General features: G+C 35.7%; 1 protein-coding gene across 3 annotated transcripts in view; it reads right to left on the bottom strand.

Annotated features, from left to right (window-relative positions):
* The window catches only part of KMT2C (lysine methyltransferase 2C), a 187654-nt gene that overhangs the window by 92389 nt on the left and 78321 nt on the right, over positions 1–16944 (bottom strand). The gene's annotated exons all lie outside the window — the stretch shown is intronic.

Here is a 16944-nt window from a genome sequence, read left to right as displayed (position 1 = left end):
CATACAGAAAAACAGCCAACTACCAGATGTAATAAACATGCTCAGGAGGCTTTGGCAACAGCTGCTAAGAATCTTATTTTTTCTCCACAGCAAAAACATTTGTATATTACAAATAAGAGGTTAAGATTCAAAAGACTTGGGTGTATTGTTTTATATCAGTCTGACTCTTAACAAAGAAAAATTTACAAAGTACATGAATAAAATGGTTTTAAAATTGTTACAAAAAAAACCCCATTTTTTAATCAGAGGAATGTTTCACAAGGGGTTTTTAAAAATAGAAACCACCTATAATTCACAAGGTATATCATGTAAAGCATGAGACCTGTTTGGTCTACTGCAGGGGTAGGCAACCTTGCCTCTTTTATGACTCGTGGTCTTCAACTCCCAGAATTCCTGAGCCAGCATAGCCTGGTCTAGTGGTTAAAGGCACCATGCTAGAAATCGGAACTGCGCTCAAGTCCACCTTAGCCATGAAAGCTGACTAGGGCCAGTCACTCTCTCTCAGCCCAACCTATCTCACAGGGTTGTTCTTGGGAGAAAAATAGGAGGAAAGTGTATTGGATATATTTGCAGCCTTGAATTGTTTGTACAAATAATAAAGATGGGGTACAAACAAACAAACAAACAAACAAATAAATAAAAGCAGTGTTTTTAAGATGGATGAACTTCAACTCCCAGAATTCCCCAGCCAGTATGCTGATTGGGGATTTATGGGACTTGAAGTCCACTCGTCTTGAAATTGCCAAGGTTGAAACCACTAATGTCAAGCCATAGAGTACACTGGTATTTCAAAGCAAAGCATGGTGGTGCAGTGCAGAATTGAAGGCAAACTGTCCACAGCCTGGAGTTTGATTCCAACAGGGCTTAAGGGTTGACTCAGATTTCCATCCTTCCAAAGTCGGTAAAATGAGGACCCAGATTGTTGAGGGCAATATGCAAATAATGCTTCTATGTTGTAAACTGTGCCCAGAGAATGCTATAATACATTATGGGGTGGTATACAAGCCTAAATGCTATTGCTATGCTATTGAAACTAGGCAATGACATCAGCACTAATGATGTAGGATAGGGGAGCTTGGGTTCAATTCCTCCTCTCACTACTGAAGCCCATTGGCTGACTTTGGACCAATTAATCTCTTTTAGCTCCTGGCCAAAGTCCTGTTCCCCTCACTCATGGAAGTGTAGTAGTTAAAGGGCTGGGTAAAGAATAGGAAGACTCATGTTCATGTTCACCTCACAGCTTCAACTGTTTACCGAGAGAGTTAAATATTAACTGAGTTAAATATTCATTCTCCTGCCCCATCTTTCTTGGAGACATTTGATTAGCCATGGTTAATTCTCTATTTGTCTGATCTGATATACTGGAGTTCCTCTTAGAGTGCAAATATTTCAACACATAATTTTTATGTACAAGTTTCAGTGCATTCTTATCAAATGATGAGCAAGCCTAATATTAAGAAGATAAAATTCTGACACAGTATGATTGAAGAAATCACAACAAATATGATAGGAAAATTAGGAGATTGATGCTATTTTGACTTGTATTTTTCTTGCGTGTTAACCTTACCATTTTCATGAGTTATTCATGATCTGGAATTTCAATCACTCCAATTACTCCAAACAAAAACAAAGTGGAGAGTGGAGTAAAAAGCAGAGCAGCTCACCCATCTCTTTCTCCCCAAGCCTCAACCTTCATTCCCATCTAGCTATAAAGAAAGAGGTTGCTAGGAGATCACAGACTCCTTTCAGTAGACAAAACTCACTCATTTCCTAGAGTGGAAAGTCATATTGAACGGAGCAGCACGATTATGTTCTAATTACTAAACGTGTTTCTGACATTGTAGCCACACATTGTGATTTAAGCTCTCTATGAGGAACAGTCTAAGTAGGGAAAAATTTCTTTGTCCTTCCATGATAACTTTCTTTCCTCGCTACTGAATTGTTCATTTGTGTGGCTTTATCAATTCTCTGAGAACTTTAACATTCTACCTTTAAATAAGATTCCCCAGATGTATCATAATTTTTTATTGCTAAGCTGTATATACAGAGCTAATTTTGGAGAAAATTAATAGTTGATGAAAAAGTAGTAGCTTAATTTCTACACCAACAAAAGCTATATTAATATAACCTGTCGTTTCCTTTTGGACTGCTCTATTTGACTACATTAGTTGAATAATTTTTACATTTTTGATAGTATATTATTTCACAAGCATTTACTAAATGAATTCAGGAGAAAAATGTTTCCTTTCTTTCTCCATAACCACTTTCCGCTATCTTTTAGTTCTACTAATTTCCTTTTTTTGTCAATATAAAAATTTAAATATTTCAACTGGTCTCTGTGCTTTGAACAATCAATAAAACTACCCTTACGGAACTATTTGGCAAAATGTTTTACAAAAATCCTGCAGAACATTATGTGAACACTTAGCAGAAGTTGTACTAATTAAATAAATTTAGTATTATTATAGTTTGCCTCAGGGCTTTTTTTCTAAAAAAAAAAAAAAGATGCCGGAACTCTCATCTTGTTAATCTTTTATTTATATAATTTTATTTATATATTTATTTATATAATTAAACAATTATACATTCAATTCTTAACATACATTTAATTTATTGTATTTAAGGCAAATGTTCATAGAAAATTCCAAACTTTTGTCCAATACTCGTCTGGCAAATCTTCTTGACTCCTTTCCTTGCTCTTAGTATCTATGGCTGAATGTCGTCCTCTGAGTAACCACAGATCAACATACTTTGAAGGATCGAAAAGTCTCAGAGGTGGTCCGACAAGTTTGATGAACAAAAGTGCTGAAATTTGTCTTAGTCTTTAACGAAGCTCTTGTTGGGGTGGCAATTACATTCATCTGTGAAAACCCACGTTCACATTCACTTGAAGAAATAGGAATGGTATTCAGAGTCCGTATCAAATGCAACAGTTTTTCTAGATGTCTTTTCGAGAATATATTCACGGAATCCACAAATCATTTCTCTTTCATTTAGTTGCAGTCTGATTGATAAGTTTCTAATTTCCACTTCTCCAAATGTCAGTTGAGTATTAACATCTTCAGGCCAATGTTTTTGATCAAGTACGCGAGACCAATATGCCAACTCATCATCTTTGCTATCAAGTAATCTTTTTTCAACTGACTCTTTCAATTTTGTATAAAATATACTTGAGTCAATGGGAGGATCCTTTTTTGAATCTCTTTTGTGAAGTAAAACTCCACGAAAGCGAAGATCATTTACAGCAGCAACAGCACATTTATAATAGGGCCCAAAGTTCTGTCTTCTTTCTTCAAAAACTTGTACCAGTATTTTTATTTTATTTGCCTTATATAAGTCGATGTTGCGGTCCTGTAGATTCAAACTTAAATCTGACAATTCTTGGAGAGCGTCACACATCAATCCTAGGTCCAATAAAAATTCTGTAGATGTTATTTTTCTTTTCAAGCCATCATAAGTGCATTTATCATTTTTATCTCTTGTAGGATCATGCATTGCTTGTTCAAAATGATACACAAGGGATTCAAAATTATTCCATACAGCCAAAACTGTATGCAAACTAGATGATACCCATCGGGTACTTAAAATTCTTCTAATTTTCAGCAGCTCAGTCCCCAGTAATTCTGCACATCAATGCAACTCTCTGCTGTTCTTTGGTGAAGCATGGTATATGACATACAGTTTATTAATAAATGATTGGAATCTATTTATTCCTGAAGTTTCCTTGGCAGCATCACTTACAGATAATTCTAGTCTGTGATTAGCACAATGCCAAACTCTAATAGAAGGAAAACGTTCTGGCAGCAATTTTTTCACTCCACTTTTACATCCCATCATCACAGCGGCGCCATCGCATGTCAGAGAAATCAAATATTTTTTCAAATAATCTTCTGTCATCCCATAAGAGTAAAGACATTGGAGTAAGGAATCAAATATTCCTTCTGCTGTTACTTTTTCAAGTTCTACCAAGTCCAAAAAGAAATTTACTGGTGAATTCATTCCCATACCTTCGATACAGCATTGAACAAATACTATGAGGGTAGGTTTTTTGCTTATTGTGGTTGATTCATCAATTATCAATGAAATTTTATTATTGGATCAAACAATCTCTTTAACCACAGTTTTCCTCATTTCTTCACTTATATGATTAACAATATATAATCTTAAAGGGCTTGCCATTGTGATAGAAGATTGGTACCACTGCTCCAGGGTTTGGCTAACTTAAATATGCATAGCATAATTAGATTTATTATTGCTGCTAAAGCTATGGATTACGGATTCACATTTCCCATGGATTGTCTTCTGTCCATGGGAGGGAAGCTTGGTAGATTCTAAATTTCATAATTTTAGTTATTCCTTTGTGGCAGGGTATATATGAGAACAAGCTGCAAAGGTCCAATGATCCAAACTAATGCTTTAGAAATATAATTTCCAGTTTTAGCTACAGTAAACAAGCAAATTACACTAAAGCTAAATTTAACGTTACTTGTTAAAGATATTTACTATATTTCAGAACTAGTATTCTTTCAGTCACAATCTTATTCCTATTCAATTTGGCTGATTTTAAAATGTGATGTAAAATCATAAGCACATAAAAAGAAAACAGAAGAAACAGCTGCAAATTAACTCAACAGTTCTATGCTTAGCAAAATTTCCATTTAATCAAAGTCCTTGCTCTTTCCAAATCTATTTCAGGGTTTACTTTCTATATACACAAACAATGGGAAATGAGTTTCTGGGCTGGTTCAAATTTTTTACACATTCCAAAAATTTCAGGTAATGTATCTGTTCCATATAAATATAAAAGCATGATAGACTGTATTTGTACAATGGCTGATTATCTCAGTGTACAGAAACGTGGATAACTACAAACAGAAGTTGCAAGCCCTCTCCTTGACTAAAGAGTCATCCTGGTGAGATAGTCAGCATATAAATTTAATAAATAACTTTTTTTTTCAAATGACCCTATCAGGAATTGAATTTGAATGAAGTTTCAGAAAAGCAAATGTTCTGTGCTGGTGGTACTAAGCTCCCAAAGATCTAGCATGGGATAAATGAATTCTTCCTAAAAAAAATAACTTCCTGCCTTTTTCTAATCATCATTTCTTTCCTACAGAAATTTGAAAAATAAAACAAATTGAAACAAACCACTACTCCCTCCATGCAGGGAAAATTTCCTTGAGTCATACTTGGATATCCTATTTGCAAATAATATCTTACTTACCAAGTTGGGATGGTGTAGTTGGGGAGCAGGGATGAGTTGGGGAGCCTTCACTGCAACTTGCCTGTGCAACATTTGCCTGCCGGGTCTTTTGGCAAGCTAAGCAGCAATTCCTATTGGCTTCCAAAAGCCAATAGCACAGCTGAGTCAGGAATTCTGGCAGTTGAAGTCCATGAGTCATAAAAGAGCAAAGTCTGCAATAGGCTTAAGCCAACAGCAGCCCAGCTTGTGCAAAAGCTTTTTTTTTTTTTGCAAAAAAAGGTGCCGGAACGCCGTTCTAAGCGTTCTATGAGAAAAAAGGCCGTGGTTTGCCTTATATTATCCTTAACACAGAAAAAAGCAAACTATAACAATGTTTTACCATCTGTTTCTTATTTTTCCATTCAGTTAATTTTACATTCCAAACTAATAGTTGTTTCTCTTGTAATACAGATTGTTCAATGGTAGTAATCATAGATGATCAATTTTAAGTGGTTTATATATAGAATGCTGCTCAGTTATGTTGCTAAATCTACCAAATGATTGTTCTTTTCCAAGATTCTTACCCATTAACGGGGACAAATTCGTACTTTTTGTTATTTATTACTTTTTGGTACCAATACCAGGTGACATCAACAAATGGTTCAAAAGAAATTTTGAGATTTCTTTAAGGCACTTTAATATAAATGCTCCTCCAATAAATTTTCAGTGTATTTAGTACATTTATTTATTTATTTATTATTTGGATTTATATACCGCCCCTCATTCGTAGCTTTGGAGTAGGGTACCATCAGTATGCTGATGACACCCAGCTTTTCATCTCAACTCCAAACAACATCAGTGATGCCCTCGACGTGATGTCCCGCTGCCTGAAAGCGGTCCGGGAATGGATGGGGAGGAACAGGCTTCAACTGAACCCGGACAAGACTGAATGGCTGTACGTACCGGCAAGCCAGGTTACTCAGAGCATCCCATCCCTTAACATCGGGGATGAGTTACTACCCCCTGTTGATAGGGCCCGCAACCTGGGTGTCCTCCTAGACTCACAGCTCTCCCTGGAAGATCACATAGGAGCTGTGACCAAGGGGGCCTTCTCCTGGGTTCGACTGGTGCGCCAACTACGGCCTTATCTGGACCTTGATGCCTTACGTACAGTCACCCATGCCTTTGTGACCTCTCGCCTAGACTACTGTAACGCTCTCTACATGGGGCTGCCCTTGAGATCCACTCGGAAGCTTCAACTGGTGCAAAGTGCAGCGGCACGGACACTTTTGGGAGCCTCCCGATACTCCCATATCACACCTCTCCTCCGTGCGCTGCACTGGCTTCCAGTTGCCTTCCGGGTGAAGTTCAAGGTGCTAACAATGACATACAAAGCCCTACATGGCATGGGTCCGGACTACCTACGGGAGCACCTTCTGCCAATGTCAACACCCCACCGCCCTGTGCGCTCCCACAGAGAGGGCCTCCTCAGGGTGCCACCGCTCAAGGAATGTCGGCTGGTGGCCCCCAGGGGGAGGGCATTCTCAGTGGGTGCGCCAGCCCTCTGGAACTGCTTACCAACTGAAATCCGGATGGCCCCCGACCTCCGCACCTTCCGGCGCGACTTGAAGACTTACCTATTCCAGCAGTCCGGCCTGGCCTGATAGCTCTAATTGGGGTCCCAGTTTGTTTTGTTTTGTTTATTGTTTTTCAGTACTGTTCATTATGTTTGCCTACCTTACTCTGTACACCGCCCCGAGTCCCTCGGGAGAAGGGCGGTTTATAAAAACAAATAAATAAATAAATAAATAAAACACTATATACAACACATAATATACAAAAATTAAAATAAATTAAACCAAGTAGCCCTAAACAATAAAACACGTTCTAAAATTTAAAATTTAAAATCTAAAATCCCAATTCCTCAGTCCAGGCCAGCAAGTTCAAATAGCCAAATTTTCAGGTCGCGGCGAAGAGAGCAAAGGTCGGGAGCCATCCGGAGCTCAACAGGGAGCTGATTCCAGAGGGCAGGTGCGCCCACAGAGAATGCTCTCCCCCTGGGGGCTGCCAGTCGACATTCCCTGAGCGACGGCACCCTGAGGAGGCCTTCTCTGTGGGAGCACACAGGACGATGGGAAGTTAACGCCAGCAAAAGGTACTCCCGTAAATAATCCGGGCCCATGCCATTTAATACATTATGAAATATAATTTGCTTTGCTTCTATATATTTCAATTTTTGAAGTGAAAAAGAATACACTACATTAAGAATATTCCATCTATCAACTATTCTGTGCACATCTGGTTTTTAAATTAAAAAAGAAACCCTATACGTAGTCTTCATTTAATGAATGGTCATTTAGCAATTATTCAAACTTACAACAGACCCAAAAGAAGTGTCTTCTTATGTTCTTATAAAATTCAGGTCATTTTATCAAATGCTAATTTTTTACTTATAAAATCTTGGCTTCATGTTGCCAGTAGCATGAGAGATGAAAGATGAATCATAAAAACTAAAGGAATAAGGCTCCGTCGATGGCGGCCGTTTCGACCATCAGCCCCGTTGTTTTCCATTGAACTGCGAAAACAGCGACAATCAGCTGTTTCGCGATTCGGAACCCCCCCTCGGGAGAAGAGGAGAAGGGGAGCATTCAAGTAGGGGTAGAGCTCCCCTAGACCCCTAGAATTGTTATTCTGGGGGTTGAAGGATGAGAGCTCCCCCGGAGCCTGAATTAGCTCCGGACTCGGGGACTCCTCTGTTCCAAGGCTTTGGAATAGAGCAGGACGCTGCAACCATCCCTGCAATCAACATTGTATTTTGGATTACTTGGATGCAGGCAGAGCTGTGCAGGAGAATTTTGAAACAGCAAGTATATGATCTTTAACTCCAGTTTATACTAAAAGAAAGGAAGAAAGATGGCACAGGAGTGAATTGTCAGTGAAAAAGAAAAGGACAAGGAATATATCATAAAATATAAAGACTGAGAAGGAAGAAATTGTGTTTTTTTTAAAGTCACTCTGCGCAAAGTATTTGAAATTGGTTTAAAAGTGAATTTAAGGATTTGGATATTTAATAAGGGAGAAACAAAGTTGCAAGCTGAATGGAAAAGTGAAAGTGCACAACGAAAATTAATTGGCTGTTAAAATGGCTTCTAAACCAGCTAAAGCTTCTGTTCCTAGAAGTGCTGGTGCGTCACCAGTTCAGCATTCACTACAGGCATTGATGCCACCCCCCGTGGCACCTGCACCCGCATTAACATTAAAAGATTTATGAGATGCTTTAAAAAAATCAATCTCAGCAAATATCTGAACTTATCAATGAGAAGAATAAAGAAATACGAGAGGACATTTTAGTGGCTTTTCAGGAGCTGGCAGTTTGCATTGAGCGTTTGTATGAACGTGTGGAAGAGGTGTATCAAAATAATTTGAGGTTGGATGCTAAAATGTCAGAAGCTGAGAATTAAATGGATAAGAATGAGGACGAGGTGGTTATGATACAATATAGAGCAGGGATCTTCAAACTGGGTCCTTTTATGACTTGTGGACTTCAACTCCCAGAATTCCTCAGCCAGCATGCCTGGCTGAAGAATTCTGGGAGTTGAAGTCCAAAAGTCATAAAAGGGCAAGTTTGAAGACCCCTGATATAGAGATATGGAGTTTGCTTTGAGAATAAGAGGATTGAAAGAGGACCCAAAGGAAAATTTGAAAGTGTTACTGGCAGAAGCCCTGGAACCGATTTTGGGGTGCCAAGCGGAAGAAATTATAGGGGATATAGATAAAATATTTTGTGTTAACTCTTGGATTGCCAGGCAAAGAAAATTACCTAGAGATGTGGTTGTTTATTTTACAAAGAGATCGATCAGAAATGTGATTATTCAAGCTTTTTATAATAATAGATTTAAAGTTGCTGATCAAGAAGTTTTAATCTTGAAAGAAATTCCACCAAGAATTTTAAGGAAAAGGAAAGAATTTACTTTTTTGGCAGATGAATTAAAGAAACGCCAGCTTCAGTTCAGATGGGAGATACCAATAGGTTTGGTGGTGAATTATTCATCTACGAGATATCATCTCAATACAGTTTTGAAGGCATGAGATTTTTATTTTAATATACTGAAAGCAGGTTCTCTGCCATCCCCAGAATTTAAAGGAAGGAAGGAAGATGGAGCGCGACAGACACAAATGGAGAGTATACAGGGAGATGAAGAAGTTATCTCGCAGATGGTTAAAGAACTTCAGCAAACTTCGGAAATGGTACAGCCCCAGGCATCGTCAGAAGAGGTTAAGGAACAAAGAATGACAAGGACTGCAACCAGACAAATGAGACAAGAACAAGAAGAACAGAAATCCACAATTATATCTCAAGAATCTACTTATAGTGAAGCAGTGGGAGGAGTGAGACCGAAGAGGCAGGTGCTTGTGGTTTTGCAAGACACGCTCCGAAAGCTTCAGGTTGCAAAAGATGGCGACAAAGTTTCTAACCTGGAATGTTAATGGATTAAACTCCCCGCAAAAGAGAAAGTATTTCAGTATTTGAAACAATTTAAAAATGATGTTGTGTGCTTACAGGAAACGCATATTTGTGTATCAGACCAAAAATATTTGATAAATTCCAGACTGGGTGTACAGTTTAGTGCGTCTGTTTCAGATAAGAACAATGGAGTAGTTATTTATGTAAAAAAGAATTTAACAGCCAATCTAATTGAAGCTGATAAACAAGGAAGATATGTTATAATTGAACTTTTAATAGAAGGCAAGAAAATACTTTTAGTTGGACTACATGCACCTAATCAACAACAAGAATTTTATGAATTTTTACATAATAAAATAATTCAATGGGATTATAAATCGTGTATTTTGATGGGAGACTGGAATGGCGTGCTGGACACACAGAAAAATAAAAAAGGTCTTTTTAAAAGTACTCCAAATCATGCCAGATTGCCTAAATCTTTTTTTGAGATGAAAGATGATTTGGAATTGAGAGACGTTTGGAGAGAACGAAATTTGGAAGAAAAAGATTTTACCTTTTTTTCTGATCGACATCAATCTTTTTCTAGGATTGATTTTGTATTAACTACTAATGATTTTTTTCTAGGGTTAAGAAGATCAAGATATGTCCAAGAACTTTATCAGATCATAGTCCAGTATGGTTGGAATTTGATAAGGAGAGGAAAGATAGGAGGTCTTGGAGATTAAATGAAAATTTGTTTAGATATCAAGAAAATGTGGATGAATGTAAAAAACAGATGAAAGAATTTTTTAATATAAATATGCATAAGGGTACTCCCATTGAAATGGTTTGGGATGCAAGTAAAGCCTATATGAGAGGAGTGTTAATATATTTGAATAATAAATATAGATGTAGATTGGAATATAAGCGTAAAGAGTTAGAGGAGGAAATCAAGAGGAAAGAGAAGGCTCTAATTTTGAACCCATCTGATAAGAGGGCGAAGGAAGCAATTACTTTGTTAAGAGGTCAGTTTAATATGTTGATGGCAGATCAAGTGGCATCTAACTTAAAGTATGTTAAACACAATACTTTTTGTAATGCTAATAAGCCGGGTAGGTGGCTAGCTTATTTGTTAAGGAAAAAACAAAGGTCACGTAACATAGATAAGATAGAATACAAGGGAAAAGAGGTGTTTCAGCAGAATTATATTAAAAAGGCTTTTGTTGAATTTTATTCTAAGTTATATGCTGGGAATAGAATTCAAGGTTTAGATATAGATAGATATTTACAAGAAGTGAATATCCCTGTACTTACACAAGAGCAAAGGGAAGGGATGAATCAATTGATAAATGCTGAAGAAATTATTTTAGCAATTAAACAACTTAAAGTGGGTAAAGCACCAGGAAAAGATGGTTTGACTGCCATTTATTACAAAAATTTACAGTTAGAAATGGTGGAACATCTAAAAGAATTATTTCGAACAATTCAATCTGGAGGACAAGTGCCTCCATCGTGGAAAACAGCTTTTATATCGTTGATTCCAAAGGAAGATGAAGATCTTACCCAAACCAAAAATTACAGACCAATATTGCTTTTAAATACTGGTTATAAGATATTTGCTAAAATTTTAGCAAATAGATTAATGAAGGTTATGCAGCAAATATTCATAGTGATCAAACAGGATTTATAAGTGGTAGACAAATGAAAAACAATGTGAGACATATTGTAGATTTATTGGAACTTTTGGAGAGAAATAACCAGGTCTCTGCAGCGCTGATCTTTTTGGATGCTGAAAAGGCCTTTGATCAATTGAATTGGCAATTTTTATTTAAAGTATTAGAGAAGATGGAGTTTGGGGATGAGTTTTTACAACCTATTAGATCAATATATCAGAAGCAAACAGCTCAAATAATAGTTAATGGTAGTTTGACAGAACCATGTAATATTGAAAAGGGTACAAAACAGGGGTGTCCGTTGTCACCTTTGTTGTTTAACACTGTAAATATTGACTAAGATACGTGATTCAAATAAAATTAAGGGAATTAACATAAGAGATCAAGGTGATAGATTGAGAGCGTTTGCGGATGACTTGGTTATTACATTAAGTCAACCGAGTCAGTCGGTTGTAGACCTGATGGAGATAATATTGTTATATGGAAAAGTTTCTGGATTTAAGATAAATACGCAAAAAACTAAAATATTGCCTAAAAATATGACCACAGAACAAAAGGTAGTCCTAGAAAAATTAACAGGATTTGAAATAGTTAAAAAGATTAAATATTTGGGGGTATATCTTTCAGTTTCAAATGCGAAATTATATAAAAATAATTATGAATTGTTATGGTTAAAAATACAAAAAGAGTTAGGTAGTTGGAAAAAATTACAATTGTCTTTATTGGGAAGAATCGCAGCAGTGAAAATGAATGTTTTACCAAAATTTTTATTTTTGTTTCAAATGATACCTATACTCAAAAAAGATTCAAATTTGGAAGAATGGCAATTAATAAATTTGTTTGGGCAGGGAAAAGACCAAGAGTAAAATTTAAGATAATGCAAGATGTACGTGAAAGAGGTGGTCTTAAAATGCCCAATTTTAAACTATATTATGAGGCTGCGGCTTTATCATCAATTAGTGATTGGTTTAATCTAACACAAGGGAGATTATTGAATATTGAGGGATCTGATTTATTATTTGGCTGGCATGCATATTTATTATATGATAAGAAGGTGGATAATATCTTTAAGACACATATATTAAGGTACGCCCTGTTGCGAGTCTGGAAAAAATATCGATATAAGCTAAATTATAAAATACCAATTTGGGCAATAACTAAACATGCAATAGAAAATATAAGTGTGGGATTTAAACATGATGTGACTACATATAAAGAAATTCTTAGAATGGAAAGGAATGTATGGCAATTAAAGCCATTTAATATTTTAAAAGAAGAAAGAATAGTGTGGACTTGGTTTCAGTATGGGAAGTTACAACCTAGATGGAAGGAAGATCAGAAAGTTGGTATTTCGATAACTGATGAAAATTTGGTTAAACAAATAAGAGATCAAAGTCCAGCACATATAAGGAGGATATATAATGCACTGATAGAAATAGATTCAGAAACAGAACTTGTTAAAGATTGCATGATAAAATGGCCCAGAATTTTCAGGAGCCCATAATGATGGATATCTGGGAAAAGATATGGGTCAGAAATGTGAAATTTACACAGGCACAAAATTTAAGAGAATTTTTATAAAATATTTTATAGATGGCATTTAGATCCTAAAAAATTAGCATGTATGTATCCGAATTATCAGCCTAAATGTTGGAGGTGTGGTTGTGATGATGTAACCTATTATCATATATGGTGGACTTGTAAAAAAGTTAAAGCTTTTTGGATTAAAATTTGGTGGAATATGCAGAAGATATTTAAGAAAAAGATAAGGTTTTCTCCACAGTTATTTCTGTTGGGTATTATTACAGATTGTACTGTTATAGATACTAAATTGATGTTAAATTTAATTACGGCAGCAAGACTCTTGGTTGCGCAATATTGGAAGAAGGAGGAACTGCCTACTATAGAAGAGTGGACTTTAAAAGTTTCAAACCTGGTGGAAATGGCAAAGATTTCAGTGTATTTGAAAGAACAATCGCAACAGAGATATATTTTGGAATGGAGAAGATGGATTGATTATATTCAGAATAAATATGGGACTAGAAAGTTTCATTTAGTATATGAATAAGTATTAATATTATATGATGTATTATTAATTATTATTATTTAGTTATGTTAAGAGGAGTTAAAGCGCGATAGAATTTAAAGTGTCTTTTTTAGTTGGTTAGCATATTTTAGCTTAAGTTGGTTAAAGTTTATACCCTGTATTCAGCTCTGGGAAGTCGGGGGGGGGGGGAGGGGGAGTGAGGGGAAGTGGGAGGGGAGGGGGAGGGAGGGAGTTTATGTTTTTTAAAATGTATTTTAAAACTTTTCAATAAAAAATAAAAATTAAAAAAAAAACATAATAATAAAGCAAAAGCAGAATACATAACACCTGTCATACTTGCGTTATGGTTCATGATTCTCAAAATTAAAATTAGAAAAATTTTAATGCCTAAGAAAAGAATGGTGTTTTCCTGGGACTAAAAAGATACAAATGTTCATGTCAGGAAATCTTTTTTGCAGAAGATATTCTATACACAGAAGATAATTTACTGAATTTTGTGGGACATCTGGGCAAAGACCTTCAAGAAGACATATAGATCTCTTGAGGAAATACGTAAAGAAGTGAGTCCTGTTGTGTAAATCTTGAATATCAAATGGAGGGAATCTTTGACACTATAACTCAATTTAAAAACCAAGAAAAAGAAGTATTAGTTAGTAATTTAATGTCGAACAACTGTTTTTCCTAGATTTTGAAAGACCAAAAAGGATAGAAACTTTGAACACTGCGATGAAATAAATCCCATCTAAAAGGTATTTGATAAAGTATTCAAGTTAAAGCACCCATGGTTATTTCCATGGCAAAGACTGAGAAAAGCACAACAGTTTGCCTCTTAAGGCTATGTTCCTTAATTTTTTTAGACATAGAATACCAGATTCCATATACAATACCTATAACAGTACCTTGCAATTTAATCCTAGAGCCTATGATGAAAAGAGGAAGCGTTATTACATCTCTGAATTGTCCAATTAAAAACATGAACAAAGTAGATTGGATTACCACGCAGAATTCAAGAAGTTTGACATTTTTGTAGCAGATAAAATAAATGAGCTGCCAATGTTAATTACAGATCCAAATAAAATAAAAAAGTGGGATTTTGACCACCTTATGCTGAAATGCAGAACCTGGCTTCCCTCTCAATTTCATCTGCCTCTCAAGCATTTTGTTCTTTTCGCTTTTCATGTAATAACTCTCAGACCTCATTATTATTATATTATATTATTATAAATATCAAACAGAAAAGAACAATGATATTTTAAAGAATAGAAGAAATAATTTTTTCTTTGATGAAAGTGTCTTTGAAAATAGTAAATGTAATTAGACTAGTAGACCAGACTCTGTGGGAAGGTGGACTGTTTTATATATAAAGACAATAATTGTGGATTTTACAAAACAAGAGGCTGCAATAATATGGGTTAGACAATCTGATTGTGACCAAAGACAGCCAAATTGGGACTAAAAGGAGCCTGCCTTTTATGCTCACACTGTAAATGACATATTTTCACATTCTCACCATGGCAACCACAAGAAAAATTGCCAAACTGTGAGAAAGACACAGGGGTTCACTAGAATAACTTATTGATAAGGGTATTTTATCAGATTTATTGCAGAAAATGTTTGAACAATTTGGTAAAAAGATGATTGCAGCAGCTAAGGAGTGGAAGAAGTATTTGCAGAGATTAAAAAAAATATCAAAAAGGTAGTTAAGAAAGTTTGGAGAATCTGTAGAACAAGGGGCTGCAGATTTACAAGAAGTTACAAAGTTTTACAAAATAAAACTATTATAAATAGGGAGATATAGAAGGATTTGAACAATTTATTATTATTGGAACTTGGAAGAAAAGAATTTTGTTTAGGATTTAGAGAAATTCCACAAGAACATGGAGAGGACATTAGGCAAAAGAAGTTAAATCTCTTATTGTATGATAAGAAGGTGGATAATGTGTTCAAGGTAAATATTTTAAGGTATGCTCTGTTGCGAGTTTGGAAAAAGTATAGACACAAGTTAAATTATAAGATACCTATATGGGCAATACCGAAACACGCAATAGAAACTATAAATGTTGGGTTTAAACATGATGTGACTACATATAAGGAAAATTTAAGTTTGAAAAGGAATGTATGGCAATTAAAGCCATATAATATTTTAAGAGAAGAAAAGATTGTACAAACTTGGTTTCAGTATGGGAAATTACAGGCCAGGTGGAAGGAAGACCAGAAAATTGTTTTTTCAATGATTGATGAAAATTTGGTAAAGCAAATTAGAGATCAAGGTCAAGCACATATTAAAAGGATATATCTTGCATTGATAGAAATTGATTCAGAGACAGAACTTGTTAAAGACTGTATGATAAAGTGGGCTCAGAATTTTCAAGAAGTCATTACAATGGATACTTGGGAAATGATTTGGGTGAGAAATGTAAAATTTACGCAGGCTCAAAACTTAAGAGAGAACTTTTATAAAATGTTTTATAGGTGGCACTTAGATCCTAAAAAATTAGCAAGTATGTATCCGAACTGCCAGCCCAATGTTGGAGGTGTGGCGGTGAAGATGCAACGTATTTTCATATATGGTGGACCTGTAAAAAGGTTAAAGCTTTTTGGATTAAAATTTGGTGGAACATGCAAAAGATATTCAAGAAAAGGATAAAGTTTTGTCCGCAACTGTTTTTACTGGGCATTATTACTGATACTACTGTTGTGGACACCAAGCTGATGTTGAACTTAATTACGGCAGCAAGACTTTTAGTAGCGCAATATTGGAAGAAGGAAGAACTGCCGACTATAGAAGAATGGACTTTAAAAGTCTCCAATCTGGCGGAAATGGCAAAGATCTCAGCGTACTTGAAAGATCAGTCACAACAGAGATATATTGTGGAGTGGAGAATATGGATTGATTATATCCAGAATAAATATGGGACTAAAAAGTTTCATCTAGCATTTGAATAAGTATTGATGTGATATTTAAATTGCTTGTAGTTATTTCATAAGAGTTAAAGTGCGATAGATTTAATATTTTATTGTTGTTTGCATAAGGTAGACTATGATTGTTTGTATTTTTATACCCTGTATTGAGCTCTGGGAAGTCGGGGAGGGGGGAGGGGGAGGGGGTTGGGTTGGGTTTTGTCTTTTTAAAAAATGTATTGTAAAACTTTTCAATAAAAAAAAGAAGTTAAATCTCTGCCTGGATTTCTGGAATTGGGAGGAAGATTATATTGAGACAGATTGATATGCCTATAGAATCAATGCAGGTTTTGCAAAATTAAGGAACATTCCAATGGATGTCTTTGTATACTTAGTCATAAGACAAGTAATCAGATGAAGGAAATGACCAGGATGAACCTGAGGTAGGAGTCAACAATCTCAAGTCTCTTTGTGCCCACAAGAGATCTAGGTCCAGCCCACCTTGAATTCTATTGATTCTTATCTACCATCCATCTACTTTGGTAGTTCAGATTCTTATAAAGAGCATGAGCTTACAATAATCTTTATATTCATTTGAACTTCCTGGACTTCCCAATTTTCCTGTCTTTGTCATCAAGTTCTAAAACAACATTTTAATATTATCTCAGGGGTTGCCACAAAGAAGAGGGAGTCAAGC

The sequence above is a fragment of the Vipera ursinii genome (assembly GCF_947247035.1).
Source record: "Vipera ursinii genome assembly, chromosome: Z".
In the NCBI taxonomy this organism is placed as follows: Eukaryota; Metazoa; Chordata; class Lepidosauria; order Squamata; family Viperidae; genus Vipera; species Vipera ursinii.
Note: the sequence above shows the minus strand (reverse complement) of the source record. Positions and strands in the feature narration are given on the sequence as shown.